The sequence below is a fragment of the Herpailurus yagouaroundi genome, unplaced genomic scaffold (genome assembly GCF_014898765.1).
Source record: "Herpailurus yagouaroundi ecotype Mexico unplaced genomic scaffold, PumYag 159, whole genome shotgun sequence".
NCBI lineage: Eukaryota > Metazoa > Chordata > Mammalia > Carnivora > Felidae > Herpailurus > Herpailurus yagouaroundi.
This window is the reverse complement of record NW_024412400.1, coordinates 14,531,675-14,548,735: the sequence shown is the minus strand read 5'-3', so window position 1 is coordinate 14,548,735 and position 17,061 is coordinate 14,531,675. Positions and strand designations below refer to the sequence as shown.

Below are 17,061 nucleotides of genomic sequence, written 5' to 3'. Positions count from 1 at the left end.
TGGATTTCTATAAAGTCGCAGTAACTTTACGATTTCAAAATAGTGAAAACTATAACCTGAAACAAGAAAAATCTCAGCTTTTGGGTGACAGTTAAGCAGTGTTTGTGTTAAACTGGTGTCAACATGACAATCTTTGTCTTTATAAAATAGGCTTTTTTGTGTTCTGAAAAGAAAAGTAGTACTCCTCACGTTTTCTTTTGGAATTTCACTTTGATTTGATGAGTAAAGGTAGCTTGACCTAGAGATTAGATGTAGAATTGAAAATCCTGATCTTGTTATTACATAAACTTTGACAAGATCATAAACTGTTGGTAGGACATGTATCACCAGAAAAGCAAGTGATCAACTGATTTGGGTAGAAAATGAAACTTCGTAATATTCTTCTTTTGCCAGTGATATTGACGGTGAATAGAGCTGCTGACGTAAATTACCAAAGTGCATTTGTAGACGTTAGCACAATCACTGACTATGTTGGGAATGGAACTTAAGGAAAATTCTAGAATGTCCTGTCTCCCAGTATCCCCACTTCCCAAAAGCCAAAACAGAAATTCTCTTCCATCAAGTGTGATGGCAGAATCATTGCTTTTCTTGGATCTGGGAGTTAACCAACGTGTGGTGTTTTAAAAGGAAGATGCTTTGATGACCTCTGGAGGCTACTTCCACCCCGTGACTTTTTCCATGTGTTTGACTCTTTGCTAATTTAATGACTTACATTTTCTATGTTAGTAATTTAATGATTTCTATTTTCTATGTTAGTAATATCACTTGTCATATATGTTGTATGTAATATATAGTTTGTCATATATATACTATAGATCATATGTATATATTAGTCAAGTATGCATTCTAATGTTACAGTTTCTCTTCTGGAAATAGTCCATGAGAGGTAGAGTCCCTGAATTGCTGTTTTGTAAAAATTCATTGTTTTGTTGCTTTTTTTGAATTGTATAGTTGGCATTTGATATAAAGTTTCCATGTTTGATAATGAATTTTGCTTTAAATATAATAACGCTTTTTTTGTTGTTATTGCTATGACACTTCAAGACCAAGAAAGTACTCTTGGGATGTACTGGGGTGGCCTGTACAGGGATGTACAGGGGTGGCCTGGATCGGTCTTTAACCTAGGTGTATCCTCCTGCCCACTAACTCCTTTCAGCCTTTGGGTCTTCTTTTACCTTATTTTAATGTTTCTTCTGTATCAGTGTCTTCTGCTGCAGTCTTTTTGATCTTCTGGCCAAGAGGTTGGGTTAGTTTTTGTTGGTTTTTTTTTTTTTTTAATGTTCATTCATTCATCCATCCATTCATTCTTGAGAGAGAGAGGGAGGGAGGGAGGGAGGGGCAGAGAGAGGGAGGGAGAAGGAATCCCAAGCAGGCTCCTCACTGTCAGTGCAGAGCCCTGAGTGGGGCTCAAAGTCACAAACGGAGAGATTCTGACCTGAGCCAGAATCAAGAGGTGGACACTTAATCTTCTGAGCCACCCAGGTGCCCCAGGTGGGGTTACTTCTAAAGAAATTATATAAAGCATAAGGAAGCATGTATTGTTCACTTCTTTGAAACATTCCAGAGCAGTAGTGAACACAGAAGCTTGAAAAACTGCCTGACTTCTGTCAGTCACATGCAATTAAATATGTCACATTTTGCTGAATCCCAAAGAATGTGAGCTGACGATGAAATCAAATTAAGAATACTTTGGATATTCTTTAGGATGTCTACAGGCAGAAAACTACCAAAACATTCGTAAAACAAATTGGAGGGCTGTAGACTGCAGATGGTCAAAGTAATCAATCTATCCAACTGTGTTACTCGAACCTGCCAAAAACTTTTCCTTTGTTTGAATGGTGCTATTATTGCCACATATATTTTTGCCATTTAGTAGTTCACCAATGTTGACGAACGCTGAAGTGGAAATGCAGCTATTTTGGATAGACTAGGAGGGTAGTATATAAAATCTCCAAACATGATTCATATCTGTTACGTATAAGGTTATGCTATGTACTCTAAGAAATATAGAGCACTAAGGTACAGCTCTACAGAGAATATATAGAAAAATATATAGAAATACAGAGCATTAAGGTACAGCTCTACGGAGAAGAACTCTGCACCTGCAACTGTGGCAGGGATCTCCACAACCCCTGCTGGGTTTGGTGATTTGCTAAGAGGACTCACAGGACTCATCACATACTCATACTCATGGCTAAGACTTATTACAGGCAAAGGACACAAGCAAAACCAGCAAAGGAAAAAGGCACATGAGATGAGGTTCGGAAGAAACCAGGCTCAAGCTTCCAAGAGTCCTCTCCCCAATAGAGTCGCTCAGGATGTGCTTAATTCCTCCAGTGTTGAACTATGACAGCATGTGTGAAATGTTGTCCAGCAGGGAAACCCATTAGAAACAGAGTTTTTATGAGGAGTTTGTCACATGGGCATCCTTTGGTTAGCATTACCAAAATTTCAGACTCCCAGAAGGAAAGCAGGTGTTCAGCATAAACCATATGGTTTGCACAAACAGTTTAGACACGGTGAGCCACTCTTAGCAATTAGGGAATGGTGGGAACACTCCCAAAATCCAAGTTGTCAGGCACCGGCTAAAGGCCAACCGCACAAACAGGCTTTTCTGAGGATGGCAGCGCCAGTCCCACCGTGTTTCCCCCCTGTCTGCCATGGACGTAATACAAATTAATTGCCAATAAGTTTCTGTGTATGCCTATCAGGCCTGCTGTCATGACATTCGCTGCATGTAATAGACCTATATCTGACAAATACTGCTGAATTGTTTTTAAAACCACTGAGCAAAGTATGTAGCGGTCGTTACTCATTGATTTAGTGGTTCTCAGTTACATTTGTTAATTCATGCCTGTATTGTAGGACTTAATGGCTTATTATGACTGTCTTGTTTCTGAATAACAAGGCAATTGTGTAATAAAATTATAATTGTACATAAATAGTCTTGAATAAATTGGCTAGTTTTCTTCTCACAGAGAAAAGTGCAGTCTGTTTTAGAAGTAAGTTAAATCTTTTTTAAAAATGTTCATTTTTAGAGAGAGTGAGAGCAGGGGAGGGACAGAGAGAGAGGGAGAGAGAGAATCCCAAGAAGGTTCTGCACTGTCAGCACAGAGCCCATCTTGGGGCTTGATCCCACAAACCGTGAGGTCATTACCTGAGCCGAGAAACCAAGAGTAGGACACTTAACCAACTGAGCCACCCAGGAGCCTTGAAGTAAGGTAAACCTTTAAATGCTAAATCTTTAAATGACTGAATTAGCTGGGAATTTTGTCGGGGCAGATGAATTTAATATTTTAAACAACTAATTTATGCAACTTATTTTTGAAGGTTTAAGTGTGAAAAGTGTACATTTGAACACAAAAGCAAAGAATTACATAACTTGAAACTTAGAAATATCATGACAGTGAATAAATATTAATACAAAATATAAGCTAACTATTCTGCCGTTACTTCATTAGCAAGTTTTTATTATATTCCTGGTTTCCTATACCTTGCCTTTCAGTGGTTTTGCTATAAGAATTTTAAATTTTTTTTTTTTTTCCCCAACGTTTTTATTTATTTTTGGGACAGAGAGAGACAGAGCATGAACGGGGGAGGGGCAGAGAGAGAGGGAGACACAGAATCGGAAACAGGCTCCAGGCTCCGAGCCATCAGCCCAGAGCCTGACGCGGGGCTCGAACTCACGGACCACGAGATCGTGACCTGGCTGAAGTCGGACGCCCAACCGACTGCGCCACCCAGGCGCCCTGCTATAAGAATTTTAAATATTTCACTTTAAGAGAAATTATACTCAGATTTTTGGAGTACCATTCAATTAAACAGATACAGAAATTTTAATCTGAGGTCCATAAACAAGTTTATCTGGGATCATATTTTAATATATTGGTTTCTCCAATGTGTTTATATTTGATAATACTGTTTGCAAATATTTTAGTGTCAGTCAATGATTGTATCACTAAAATATGTTTTTATAAGCAAAAACAGACTTTTCACGTTCCTTTAAACAGTTGAATGGAACCTGAGGGTTATATGGAACATAAGTCATTCAAAAATGTTTAGTGAGTATTTCCTAGCCACCATTATGTGAACAGTGAATAAAGCAGACAAAAATTTTTACCGTTATGGACCTTACATTTCAACGGAGGGAGATAAATATTGTAGGTTATTATAAGTAAATACAAGTGATGTGGAGAAAACTAAAGTTGAGTGAGGGCCGTGGGGAGCACTAGTGCTAGAATGGGGCAGCGGTTTTTAGTAGGTGGGCAACGTAGGTCTCACTGAGGGACGTTTGCACAAAATTTGTGACAGGTGACGGAGTGAGATGTGCAGGCATCTCTGGGAAGAGTGATGTGAACAGTACTTGCAGACATTGAAGGACTAGACAGAGGTGGCATGTTTGAGGACCACCTGAAAGATCACTGTGGTGAGGTGGAATGAGTGAGAAGGAGAGGGAAAAGTGAGGGGTTCAGCAGGGTGATTGGGGGCAGAATAAAGTACCAAGGACTTACAGGTACTAGGGAGAGAAATGGAAAACTCAGATGGCTTAGAGCAGTGGAGAGAGACAGGGTCTGATTTACTGTTTAATAGCAACTGCTCTGTTAAGTATAAATGCAGTAGGGACAAGGGCAGAATCAGGAACACCAGTTTAAGAATGTGATTGTGATAATCCAAGAGGCAAGTGATGGTGGATTAAAAGGGTGGCAGCAGTGGAGATGATGAGATTGCACATCCCAGGCACCTGGGTGGCTCAGTCAGTTAAGTGTCCAACTCTTGATTTCAGCTCAGGTCATGATCTCACGGTTCATGAGATCAAGCCCTGCTTTGGGATCTGTGCTGACAGCACAGACCCTGTTAGGGATTCTCTTTCTCTCTCCCTCCCTCTCTCTGCCCCTCCCCCACTTGTGTGCTCTTTCTCTCTCCAAATAAACCTTAAAAAATAGAATGAGCACATCCAAGATATAATTTGAAGATAAGAGGCCACAAGGAAAGACCTAACTACTCCCTATTATTGTCCTGAACAAGTAAAAGGATGAAATTGTAGTTAGCAGAGATGAGGAAGAATGTGTGTAGAGAAATATTATTATTTTAGTTCAGTTTTTAGTGATTGATATATTAAGAGTTTAGTTTTGGACAGGTTAACTCTTGAGATGTCTATTAGGCATGTAAGTTTGAAACCATTGTATTAAACAGTAGTAAAAATTAATCATTCTTTTAAAGGGAAACAAAGGAGTAGAATGTTTATCCAACTGCGGTGGTTCTGGTGTTTTTCCAATATTTTTATGTAAATAGTGCAAGTTCTCCTAGTGTACATTTGGCACACAATTTTAACTTGAATGATGCTAGATTAAAAGCTAACGTTTTTACTTCTTGGTTTTCCTTTAAGATTCCACATAGACCACTTCCCTTCCAGAGCAAATCATAATTGTGCTGATTTGTTAATTTAACAAACTATGCTTCAGTACTAGTGGGGAAAATAATGGTGCTAAGTACTGAGGGGAATATGAGGTTATGGTCTCCTACCACAATGAAGAGATTAAGTTACCTATTCAGTATCGTAGGAGTTGTTAATATGTCGTAGTTGATATTAGAATCCAGGTATCTTAATTCCCAGCTTAGTGCTGGAATTAACATACCATTTAATTGTCAGACATTGCAAATATAGTTTATGCTGACTTTAATCAGTTGGAAGTGGCTGCCTCGCATACTATGAAGGGGATCAATCAAAAACAGCATCAGGTGCCTGGGTGGCACAGTCATTTAAACATCCAACTCTTGATTTCGGATCAGGTCATGACTTCATGGTTGTGGTATTGAGCCCTGCATCAAGGCTCCACGCTGGACTTGAAGCCTGCTTGACATTCTCCCCCTCTCCCCCCCTCTCCCCTTCTCTCCCCCCCTCCTTCCCCTTCCTCTGCTGCCCCCCCCCCCCACTCACTCTCCATCTCTCTCTCTCTGTGTCTCTAAAATTTTAAAAAATATCATGTACCTGGTATAATTCGTATACCATTATAAATATATGTTGAAAAGAAAATACATCCAAAATGTAGTAAGTATCTGGAAACATGGGATAAAGAAGGTGGATAATAGGTTTCTTTTCCTCTGCATAGCTTTTTCATATTCTTCAAAATGAAAACATAAGCTTTTTTGTATCTTGCATGCACAAATAACAAGTTTGTAGCTTGATGAATTATTGTGACATTTAGTAAACATATATGTGTAGCCAGAATTAAAGTCAGGAAATAGAAATTACCAGAAACCAGCCTTCTTTGGGCCCTCTTTTAATCGCTCTCCCTTTTCTCCTTTGCTAAAATCAACCACATTTTGCCTGAGAACTACATAGATTAATTTGCCTTTGTTTTGATTTAAATGGAACCATACAGTGTGTGATCTTTGGTGTCTAGCTATGTTTACTCAATATTGTATTGTTAGATTCATCCATGTTTTTGTAAGTAGTAATGGTTCCTTCATTTTCATTGCTATATAGTACCATTATATGGATGTGCTATGATTTATAGCATAGAAATGGGATTTCTGGGTCATACAATGTATATAATGTCAATTTCAGCAGAAAATGTTAAACAGACTTCCAGATGACTGGAAGTATACCTGATGCTTAAAAAAAACAGCCATAAAAGGGTATGAGAGTAAAAAGAAGGAATGCTAGGTAATTTTTATTTTTATAGAATGGATTTTTAAAAAATTCTCCATAATGTTTTTTAAAAAAAAACTTTAAAGAATCAGATGTTATATTTAATAATACAAAACTTTAAATATAAAAAATAAAACCTTTTTATGTTCATACACTACAAACATAATAGAAAGTTCACAGATTAGGAAAATATATTTGTAATATGTGTAACAAAGGTTTGCTATCCTTAATTTATAGACTTCTTACCTGTAAGGAATTGGTGAACATCCAATTTAAAAAATAAGCAGAGCACAAAAAGGTTTTTTTGGACAAATTAAATTTTATTATTATTTTTTAAGTTTATTCTGAGAGAGAAAACATGAGTCAGGGAGGGGCAGAGAGAGAGAGAGAGAGAGAGAGAGAGAGAGGGAGAGAGAGAGAATCCCAAGCAGGCTCCACACTGTCAGCACGGTGCCTGACACGGGGCTCAAACCCACAAACCACGAGATCATGACCTAAGCCGAACTTGGACACTTCACTGACTGAGCCACTCAGGTGCCCTGACAAATTACATATTATTAAACAAGAAAAATAGTTGCTTTTACTTTCAGTGAGTGCATTGCAAAACACACCCTACAGTACTATATGTAACCTATAAACTTGATATGATTTAAAAGTCCGTAACAGAAGTTTAGCTTCTGGCATGGCCTAGTAGCTGTTATTGCACATGTGTTTCTGCAGAAAACAACTATAAACTATGAACGAAATATAAAAACAACTATATGAAGACATTGGAGAGTAGACAAGAAAGCAAGTGGAAATCGGAGAGGAATCACAGTGAAGGAAGGGAATAGTACCGGGTGGGTCTCCACCCTCTAGGGTGGTTACAACTCTGACCGAATAAGCAAACAAACTAAAACCCTCTAGTCTTACTGGTCTGAAGGATCAAAAACAGGGTTTGGTGTAACTACTTAGAAAACTTGGTATTTGTGCGTGATGGTGTAAGAGGAGGGGAAGGGATAAATCCCAGCAAGTTGAGAGCTAGAGAAGGTGAGCCTCATGGTGTATAAACTCTGTGTATGTCTCTGGCTCAATCTTAAATTACATGTGGAGCAAATTCCAAGCCACTCGGTTAAGGGTAAAGAACCACTTTACCTTGCAGGGGACTTCAGGTTCCACAGTTTGAGATCAGCAAATAAAATTGACTGTTTAAATGAAAAAGGAAAAAAAAAATTTTTTTCCCCCAAAAAGGAACAGAATCTAGGACACCTGGGTGGCTCAGTCAATTGAGTGATTTTCCACTCAGGTCATGATCTCACAGTTCGTGGGTTTGAGCTCTCCTCGGGCTCTGTGCTGACAGTTTGCTCAGAGCCTGGAGCCTGCTTTGGATTCTGTGTCTCCTTCTCTCTCAACCCCTCCCCCACTTGTGCTCTGTCTCTCAAAAAGAAATAAGTGTAAACAAAAAATTAAAAAGAAAACAATCCAAACATTTTACATACATGATAGAATGCCAAATTATTCCATGTGCACAGAAACAAGAAAACATGATATATTCTCAAAAGCAATCAACAGAGGCTAACTTGAAGATAACTAAGAAGTTGGAATCAGAGAAGAATGTTAAATCAGTTATTGGAATTGCTTAAGAATGTAAAGGAAAGTATACTTGCAATGAATAAAAAGAGTAAATCTTAACAGAGAATTCAAAATAATAATAAAAAAAGGCCCAAATCAACATTTTACAACTGAAAAATACAGTGTCTGATGTAAGAACTTCAGAATGGAAATGGCAGGAATTATGACTCTAAAGATAGATCAACTGAAATACAAAAGGCAAGGAAAAGAGGAGAGATGCCTGGGTGGCTCAGTTGGTTAAGCAGCTGACTCCTGATTTCGGCTCAGGTCATTGATCTCCCAGTGAGTTTGAGCCCTGCATCAGGCTCTGCACTGACAGTGTGGAGCCTGCTCAGAACTTTCGTTCTCCCTCTCTCTTTGCCCATCCCACACACACTCTCTCTCTCTCTCTCTCTCCCTTCCTCCCTCTCTCTCTTTTTCTCTCTCTCACTCTCAAGTTAAATAAACATTAAAAAAAAAATAGGGATGCCTGGGTAGCTCAATCAGTTAAGCATCTGACTTCGGCTCGGGTTATGATCTCACAGTTTGTGGGTTTGAGCTCCGTGTTGGGCTCTGTGCTAACTAACAGCTCAGAGCCTGGAGCCTGCTTCGGATTCTGTGTCTCCCTCTTTCTCCCTCTGCCCCTACCTCATTTGCACTCTTTTGTTTCTCTCTCAAAAATATAAATAAGCATTTAAAAAAATTTTTAAATAATAAACAAAAAATGACTTAAAAAGATGAATGGAATCTCAGTGATCTGCAGAACGGTATACTAAGGACCTTTATATAATGGGAATTGCATACTCAGCATAATAGCTACAGTTAAAACACTGAAAATACTAACCACATTCCTGCCCACAATGACCCAGCAGCTTTACTCAGGAGAAACGAATCATTTCAACGTAAGTTTTCATTTCTGTATAATAATACTTATGGTGGTTTATTTACAAGTGCCAAAAATGGAAAATAGCCAAGTATTTCTTAAAAGGAGAAAGGATAGTCCAGTTGTGGCATACACAATGGAATGCTGTTCAGCAATACAGTTGAACAAACTATTATTATATACTACACAGATGAATCTCAAAGCTATTATTCTGAGTGAAATATAAAAAAAGTATAAAAGCACATACTTTTAAAAATATGTTCTAGAATAGACACCATTGATACTGTGTTCTAGGATAGGCTAAACTAATCCAAACTGCACCATTAGGTAGGAGTGGGACTGATTGGGAAGGAACTTTGAAGGAACTTACTGGAGTGATTTTTAATGTTCTGTATTTTGTTGGTTTGTGATGCGAAGGTATATTCTTTGTTTCATTGAGTTCTATACTTAAGATTTATTTCCTTGGGGCGCCTGGGTGGCTCAGTCAGTGAACGACTTCAGCCCAGGTCATGGTTCATGGGTTCAGGCCCCACGTCAGGCTCTGTGCTGCCAGCTCAGAGCCTGGAGCCTGCTTCAGATTCTGTGTCTCCCTCTCTCTCTGCCCCTCCCCTGCTTACTCTCTGTCTCTCTCTCTCTGTCTCTCTCTCAAAAATAAACATTAAAAACATTTTTTTTTTCAACGTTTATTTATTTTTGGGACAGAGAGAGACAGAGCATGAACGGGGGAGGGGCAGAGAGAGAGGGAGACACAGAATCGGAAACAGGCTCCAGGCTCTGAGCCATCAGCCCAGAGCCCGACGCGGGGCTCGAACTCACGGACCGCGAGATCGTGACCTGGCTGAAGTCGGACGCTTAACCGACTGCGCCACCCAGGCGCCCCTAAAAACATTTTTAAAGAAAGATTTATTTCCTTGTTTATAAATGTTTTCTAATAAGAAAAAAGTAAACAAGTATAGAATTCTAATCCTGTCCATGATAAAAGTATCTGTGGGTAAGAAAACACATGTAGTGTATAATGTTGAGGTTTTGGAGAAGCAGGTATTTACGCTACTGGCTAGGAATACAGATCAGCACAGTGTCATGAAAAGGGTTAATGGATTTTTTTTTCTTTCAAGTTTTTATTTTAATTCCAGTTAGTTAACATACAGTGTTATATTATTTTCAGGTGTATGGTGGAGTTACTCACACTTCCATATACCAGCCAGTACATGACAAGTGAGCTCCTTAATCCCCATCACCTACTGAACCTATCCCCACCAACCTCCCCTCTGGTAACAGTTTGTTCTCTTTAGTTAAGAGTCTGATTCTTGGTTTGTCTCTCTCCCCACCCCCACCTTTGCTCATTGGTTTTGTTTTTTTTAATTACACATATGTGTGAAACCATATGGTATTTGTCATTCTCTGGCTGACTTATTTCAGTTAGCATAATACTCTCTAACTCCTTCCATGTCATTGCAAATGGCAAGATTTCATTCTTTTTTATGACTGAATAATATTCCATTGTATATATCACATCTTTTTCAATTCGTCAATCCACAGACACTTGGGCTGCTTCCATAGTTCCCCTGTTGCAAACAATGCTGCAGTAAACAAAGGGGTGTTTGTATCCCTTTGAAATTTTTGTGTGTGTGTGTGTGTGTGTGTGTGTGTGTGTGTGTGTGTGTGTGTTCTTTGGGTAAATTCCCAGTAGTGCAATTGCTGGATCATAAGGTTGTTCTGTTTTTAAGTTTTTGAGGAATTTCATAGTGTTTTCCACAGTGGCTGCACCAGTTTGCATTCCCACCAACAGCGCATAAGTGTTTCTTTTTCTCCATATCCTCACCAACACCTGTTGTTTCTTGTGTTTTTTTATTTTAGCTGTTCTGACAGATGTGAGATGATATCTCATTATAGTTTTGATTTGCATTTTCCAGACGGTAAGTGATGATGAACATCTTTTTATGTGTCCGTTGGCCATCTGGATGTCTTCTCTGGAGAGATGTTTTGTACATGTCTTTGGTCCATTTCTAAATTGGATTATTTGGTGTTTAGATGTTGAGCTTTATAAGTTCTTTATATATTTTAGATACTAACCCTTAGCGGATATGTCTTTTGTGAGTATCGTTTCTGATTCAGTAGGTTGTCTTAGTTTTATGGATTGTTTCCATCACTGTGCTGAAACTTTTTTTGATGTAGTCCCAATAGTTCATTTTTGCTTTTGTTTCCCTTGTCTCAGGAGACTTATCTAGAAGACAGTTGCTATGGCCAATGTCAAAGAGGTTACTACTGCCTGTGTTCTTTTCTAGGATTTTTATGATTTCAGGTTTCACATTTAGGTCTTTAATCCATTTTGAGTTTAATTAATGAATTAATTTATTTTTGAGAGAGAGAGAGAGAGAGAGAGAGAGAGAGAGTGAGTGGGGGGGGGGGGAGGTGCGGAGAATCCTAAGCAGGCTCTGTGCCCAGTGTGAAGCCTGACGCAGCGATTCATCCCATGACACTGAGATCATAACCTGAGCCAAAAGCAAGAGTTGGACAATTAACCCACTGGACCAGTGAGATCATAACCTGAGCCAAAAGCAAAGGTCAGGTGATTAACTGACTGGGCCAACCAGGTGCCCCCTTTTTAATTTATTTTTGTGTATGGTGTAAGAAAATGGTCCACTTTATTCTCTTGCATGTTGCTGTCCAGTTTTCCCAAACACCATTTGTTGAAGAGACTGTCCTTTTTCCAACGGATCCTGCTTTGTCGAAGATTAATTGATTGTATAGTTGTGGGTTTATTTCTAGGTTTTCTATTCTCTTGGTCTCTATGTCTGTTTTTGTGCCAGTATCATTTTTGTGTCACTTTGTAATATAACTTGAAGTCTGTAATTGTGATGCCTCCAGCTTTTCTTTTCTTTCTCAAGATTGCTTTGACTATTTGGGGTCTTCTGTGGTACTCTACAAATTTTAGGATTCTTGGTTCCAGTTCTGTGAAAAATGCAGTTGGTATTTTGATAGGTATTGCATTAAATACGTAGATTGTTTTGGGTAGTATAGACATTTTAACAATATTTGTTCTTCCAATCCATGAGCATGGAATATTTCTCCATTTCTTTGTGTTCTTTTCCGTTTCTTTCATCAGTTTTTAGTGTTCAGAGTAAAGATCTTTCACCTCTTTGGTTAAGATTATTCCTAATTATTATTGGGTACAATAATAATTGTACCCTTTCTGCTGCTTTATTGATATATAGAAATGCTAGAGATTTCTGTACGTTGATTTTGTGTCCTGTGATTTTACCGAATTTGTTGATCAGTTCTGGCAGTTTTTTGGTGGAGTGTGGTGGGTTTTCTCTATAAGGTACCATGTGATCTGCAAATAGTGGAAGTTTTACTTCTAACGGATTTGGATGCCCTTATTTTGTTGTCTGTTTGCTGTGGCTAGGACTTGGAGTACTATGTTAAATAGAAGTGGTGACTTTGTTCTGCTCCTGATCTTAGGGGAGAAGCTCTCAGTTTTTTTTCCATTGAAGTTGTTAGCTGTGCGTTTTTCATAAATGACCTATTATTATGGTGTAGTATGTTCAGTCTAAGCCTATTTTGTTGGGTGGTTTTTTTTTTTGTCATGATTGGATATTGTCCTTTGTCAAATCTTTTTCTGCTCTATTGAAATGATCATATGGTTCTTATTCTTTCTTTTATTGGTGTGATGTACCCTGTTGATTGATTTGCAAATATAGAACCACCCTTGCAACGCAGGAATAAATCCCACTTCATCATGGTGAATATTTTTAATGTATAGTTGGATTCAGTTTGCTAGTATTTTATTGAGAATTTTTGCATCTATGTTCATCAGGGATATCGGCCTGTAGTTCTCTTTTTCAGTGGTGTCTTTGGTTTTGGTATCAGGATAATACTGGCCTTGTAGAATGAATTTTGAAGTTTTCCTTTCTTTTCTATATTTTGTAATACTTTGAGAAGAATGGATTTTAACTCTTCTTTAAATGTTTGGTAGAATTTGCCTGTGAAGCCATCTGGTACTGGGCTTTTGTGTGTTCGGAGTTTTTTGATTAGTGATTCAGTTTCTTTGCTGATTATTGGTCTGTTCAAATTTTCTACTTCTTTTGGTTTCATTTTTGGTAGTTTATATGTTTCCAGGAATTTATCCATTTCTTCTAAGTAGTCCAATTTGTTGGCATATGCGTTTTCACAATATTCTCTTACAAATGTTTGTATTTCTGTGTCTACAAATACAAAATCATTTATAATTTTATGTATTTGAGTCCTTTTCTCTGTTTTTCTTAATAAGTCTGGTTAGAGGTTTATCAGTTTTATTGATTTGGGTTTTTTTTGAAGAAACAGCTCCTGGTTTCATTGATCTGTTCTATTTTTTTAAATTTGTGTATCATTTATTTCTGCTCTAATCTTTATTATTTCCTTTCTTCTTCTGGTCTTAGGTTTTGTTTATTTTCTAGCTCCTTCGGGTGTAAGGTTAGGTTGTTTATTTGAGATATTTCTTGCTTCTTGGTGTAGGCCTTTATTGCTATAAATTTCCCTCTTAGAGCTGCTTTTGCAGCATCCCAACAGTTTTGGACTGTTCTGTTTTCATTTGCTTACATGTACTTTCTTTATTTCCTGGTTGATACATTCATTGTTTAGTAGCATGTTATTTAACCTCTATGTATTTGTGGTCTTTCCAGACTTTTTCTTGCGGTTGACTTTTAGTTTCATAGCATTGTGCTCAAAAAAGATGCATGGTTTGATTTTGAGTTTCTCGAATTTGTTGAGAATGGTAACCACATATCATTTGTTTGTTTTTGTTTTGTGGACTCGAATTTGTTGAGATTTGTTTTGTGGACTAATATGTGGTCTGTTTTGGAAGATGTCCAACGTGCACTTGGAAAGAATGTATATTACATTGTTTTAGGATGGAATGTTCTGAATATATCTGTTAAATCCATGTGTTCCATTGTGTCATTCACCTTATTGGTATTCCTGGTTGATACTATGTTTAGTTGATCTGTCCATTAATATAAGTGGGTGTTCAAGTCCCCTACTCTTATTATATTATTATCGATACTTTCTTTTATGTTTATTAACTGTTTTATGTATTTGGGTGCTTCTGTGTTGGGCGCACACATATTTACAATTATATTTTCTTGTTGGATTGTCCTCTTTATTATTATAAAGTGTCCTTCTTTTGTCTTTTGTTACAGTCTTTGTTTTAAAGTCTATTTTGTCCAATATAAGTATTGCTACCCTGGCTTTCTTTTGACATCCATTTGCATGCTAGATGTTTATCTGTCCCTTCACTTTTAATCGGCAGGTGTCTTTAGGTCTGAAATGAGTCTCTTGTAGGCAGCATTCAGATGGGTCTTGTTTTTGTATCCAATATGACACCCTATGCCTTTTGATTGGAACATTTATTTACATTCAAAGCAATTTTGGATAGATATGTGTTTATTGTCATTTTATTATCTAACTTGTGGTTGTTTCTGAAGATTTTCTCTGATCCTTTCTTGTTTTTCTCTCATGTTTTGCTGATTTGCTTTAGTGATATATTTGGATTTCTTTCTCTTTATTCTTTGCATGTTTATTAGTGGTTTTTGATATGTGGTTACCATTAGGTTTGTATATAACCTCTTCTACAGCAGTCTGTATCAAGTTGATGGTCATTTCACTTTGAACCCATTCTTTTCTCTTTTCCCCACATTTTAGGCATATGTTATTATATTTTATATTCTGTTTTTGTGAATGTTTGATTTTTTACAGAAATATTCATTTTTACTGCTTTTGTGTTTCCTACCTTTATGTTCATTTTTGATCTCTCCTTTCCATTTACAGAGTCCCTTTCATATTTCTTGCAGGGCTGGCTTAGTGGTCATGAACTCCTTTAGTTTTTGTGTGTCTGGGAAACTTTTCCTCTCCTATTTTGAATGATAGCCTTGCGGCATAGTTACTTGGCTATAGAGTTTTCTCATTCAGCACTTTGAATATATTATGCGACTCCCTCTAGCTTGCAAAGTTTCTGTCGAAAAATCTGCTAGCCTTATGGGTTTTCCCTTAAAAGTTAGTGTTTTTCTTTTGTCTTGATGCTCTAAAAATTTTTTCTTTATTACTATATTTTGTCAATTTAATGATAATATGTCCTGATACAGATCTGCTTTTGTTGATTTTGATGGGCGTTCTCTGTGCTTCCTGGAACTGGATATCTGATTCTTTCCCCACATTAGGAAAGTTTCTACCTGTTATTTCTTCAAATAAATGTTCTGCCCTCTTTTCTCTCTTCTTCCCTGGCACTCCTATAATCTGAGTATTATTCTGTTCGATGGAATCCCTGAATTCCCCAAGTCTAGTCACATTTTGCATAATTCTTTTTCCTCTCTTTTGTTCAGTTTGGTTAATGTCCATTACTCTGTCTTCTAGGTGACTAATTTGTTTCTCTGCTTTTTCCATCTTACTTTCCAGGCTAGCAAGCATCTTTCTCATTTCATTTATTGAGCCCTTTATCTCTGCTGTATTGTTCCTTATCACTGTGTTAAGGGTCTCACTCTTATCTTCCATTTTTTTTCTCAAGTCCAGTGAGTATCCTTATGATCATTGCTTTAAATTCTCTATTAGGCATGTTACTTGTATCTGTCTTGCTTAGATCTCTGGCTGTGGCCTTGTCATGTTCTTTTATTTGGGATAAATTTCTCTGTCTCATTTTGCCTGCCTCTTTGTATTTGTTTCTCTGTTAAGAAAGTCAGCTGTGTCTTTCTATGTTGAATGTAGTGACTTTGTGCGGAAGAGATCCTTGGGTGCCTTGCAGTGCAGTGTCCCCTGTTCTGCAGAACCTGGCACTTCAGGAAAATACCCTATGTGTATTGCTTACGCCCTGCTGTTGTAGTCACTTTTTCTTTCAGTGGAACGAATGGAGGCAGAAGGTCGTTGCCTGTGTGGGCTATGCTTGCTCTCAATGTTTTTAGTGGGACCCAGGCAGGCAAGCTCTTAGGGGGTGTGCCTGCTGGGGTATTTGACAACTGGATGGTGGTGTTAGTAAAATTTGCTCTGGACCACTAGTCCTGTGCCTGATCTACAAAAATGTTGCTGCCCTTGGTGTGAGGCTAGGTGGGGCATGAGATGATGGCTGGCTATGGCTGGGCCCAATGTGCTTTGGTAGCTGGGGGTGCGTGTTTGGGTGCTGTGGGCAGCAGTAGCTATGCATCTGGTGGTGGATGTGGTACACATATGCCAACAAAATTTGTCCTGAGCCCAGGACCAATGCTAGCGGGCTTTGAGTGGGCAAGTCCTCAGGAGAGCCTGGGGGGCGTGGCACACTGCTAGCGGTCTAGGTAGCAGGTGCCTGCAGCCCTGCCTCCCGTACATGCCCCTGTATTTATGCTGGCGAGTGGGGGGAGGAATGGTGCCTGCCAGCTCCCTCATTTTAGGAGGAGTCCCTGCCTACCCCCACCCCCCTGAAGTCAGTATTAATAGATCTGTCTCCTGTTTGCCACCATTGTTTGTAAACTGAACTTTTTATGTTGCTTCTCTGCTCAGGCTGCTGTTTCTTTTCTTTTTCTTTTTTTTTTAAGTATTTTTTTTATCATGAGTCACAATATCACAAGGATAAGCAGGTTTTTTAAACGTTTACTTATTTATTTTGAGAGAGAGAGAGGGTGTATGTGTGCCCACAGTGGGGATGGGGCAGAGAGAAGGGAGAAGAGAGAATCCCAAGCAGGCTCTGTGCTACAGTGTGGGGGGCTCAGTCTCATGAACTGTGAGATCATGACCTGATCGGAGTCAAAGAGTCAGATGCTTAGCCAACTGAGCCCCTCAGGTAGGTCCCCCTTGATTCCTGCCTTGAAGGGCAGTGACCCACCTATCACTCTCCCTCCAGGCTTGCCCCGTGCTGAGTCAGCTGATTTCTAAAGCTCCAGGCTTCAAGTCCCACTTTTTTTTTTTTTTAATAAACTCACCGAATTTAGCCCCTTTG

At 38.5% G+C, this 17,061-nt stretch overlaps 1 protein-coding gene across 1 annotated transcript in view; it reads left to right on the top strand.

Annotated features, from left to right (window-relative positions):
• The window catches only part of CMC1 (C-X9-C motif containing 1), an 87,790-nt gene that overhangs the window by 32,509 nt on the left and 38,220 nt on the right, over window positions 1-17,061 (top strand). The gene's annotated exons all lie outside the window — the stretch shown is intronic.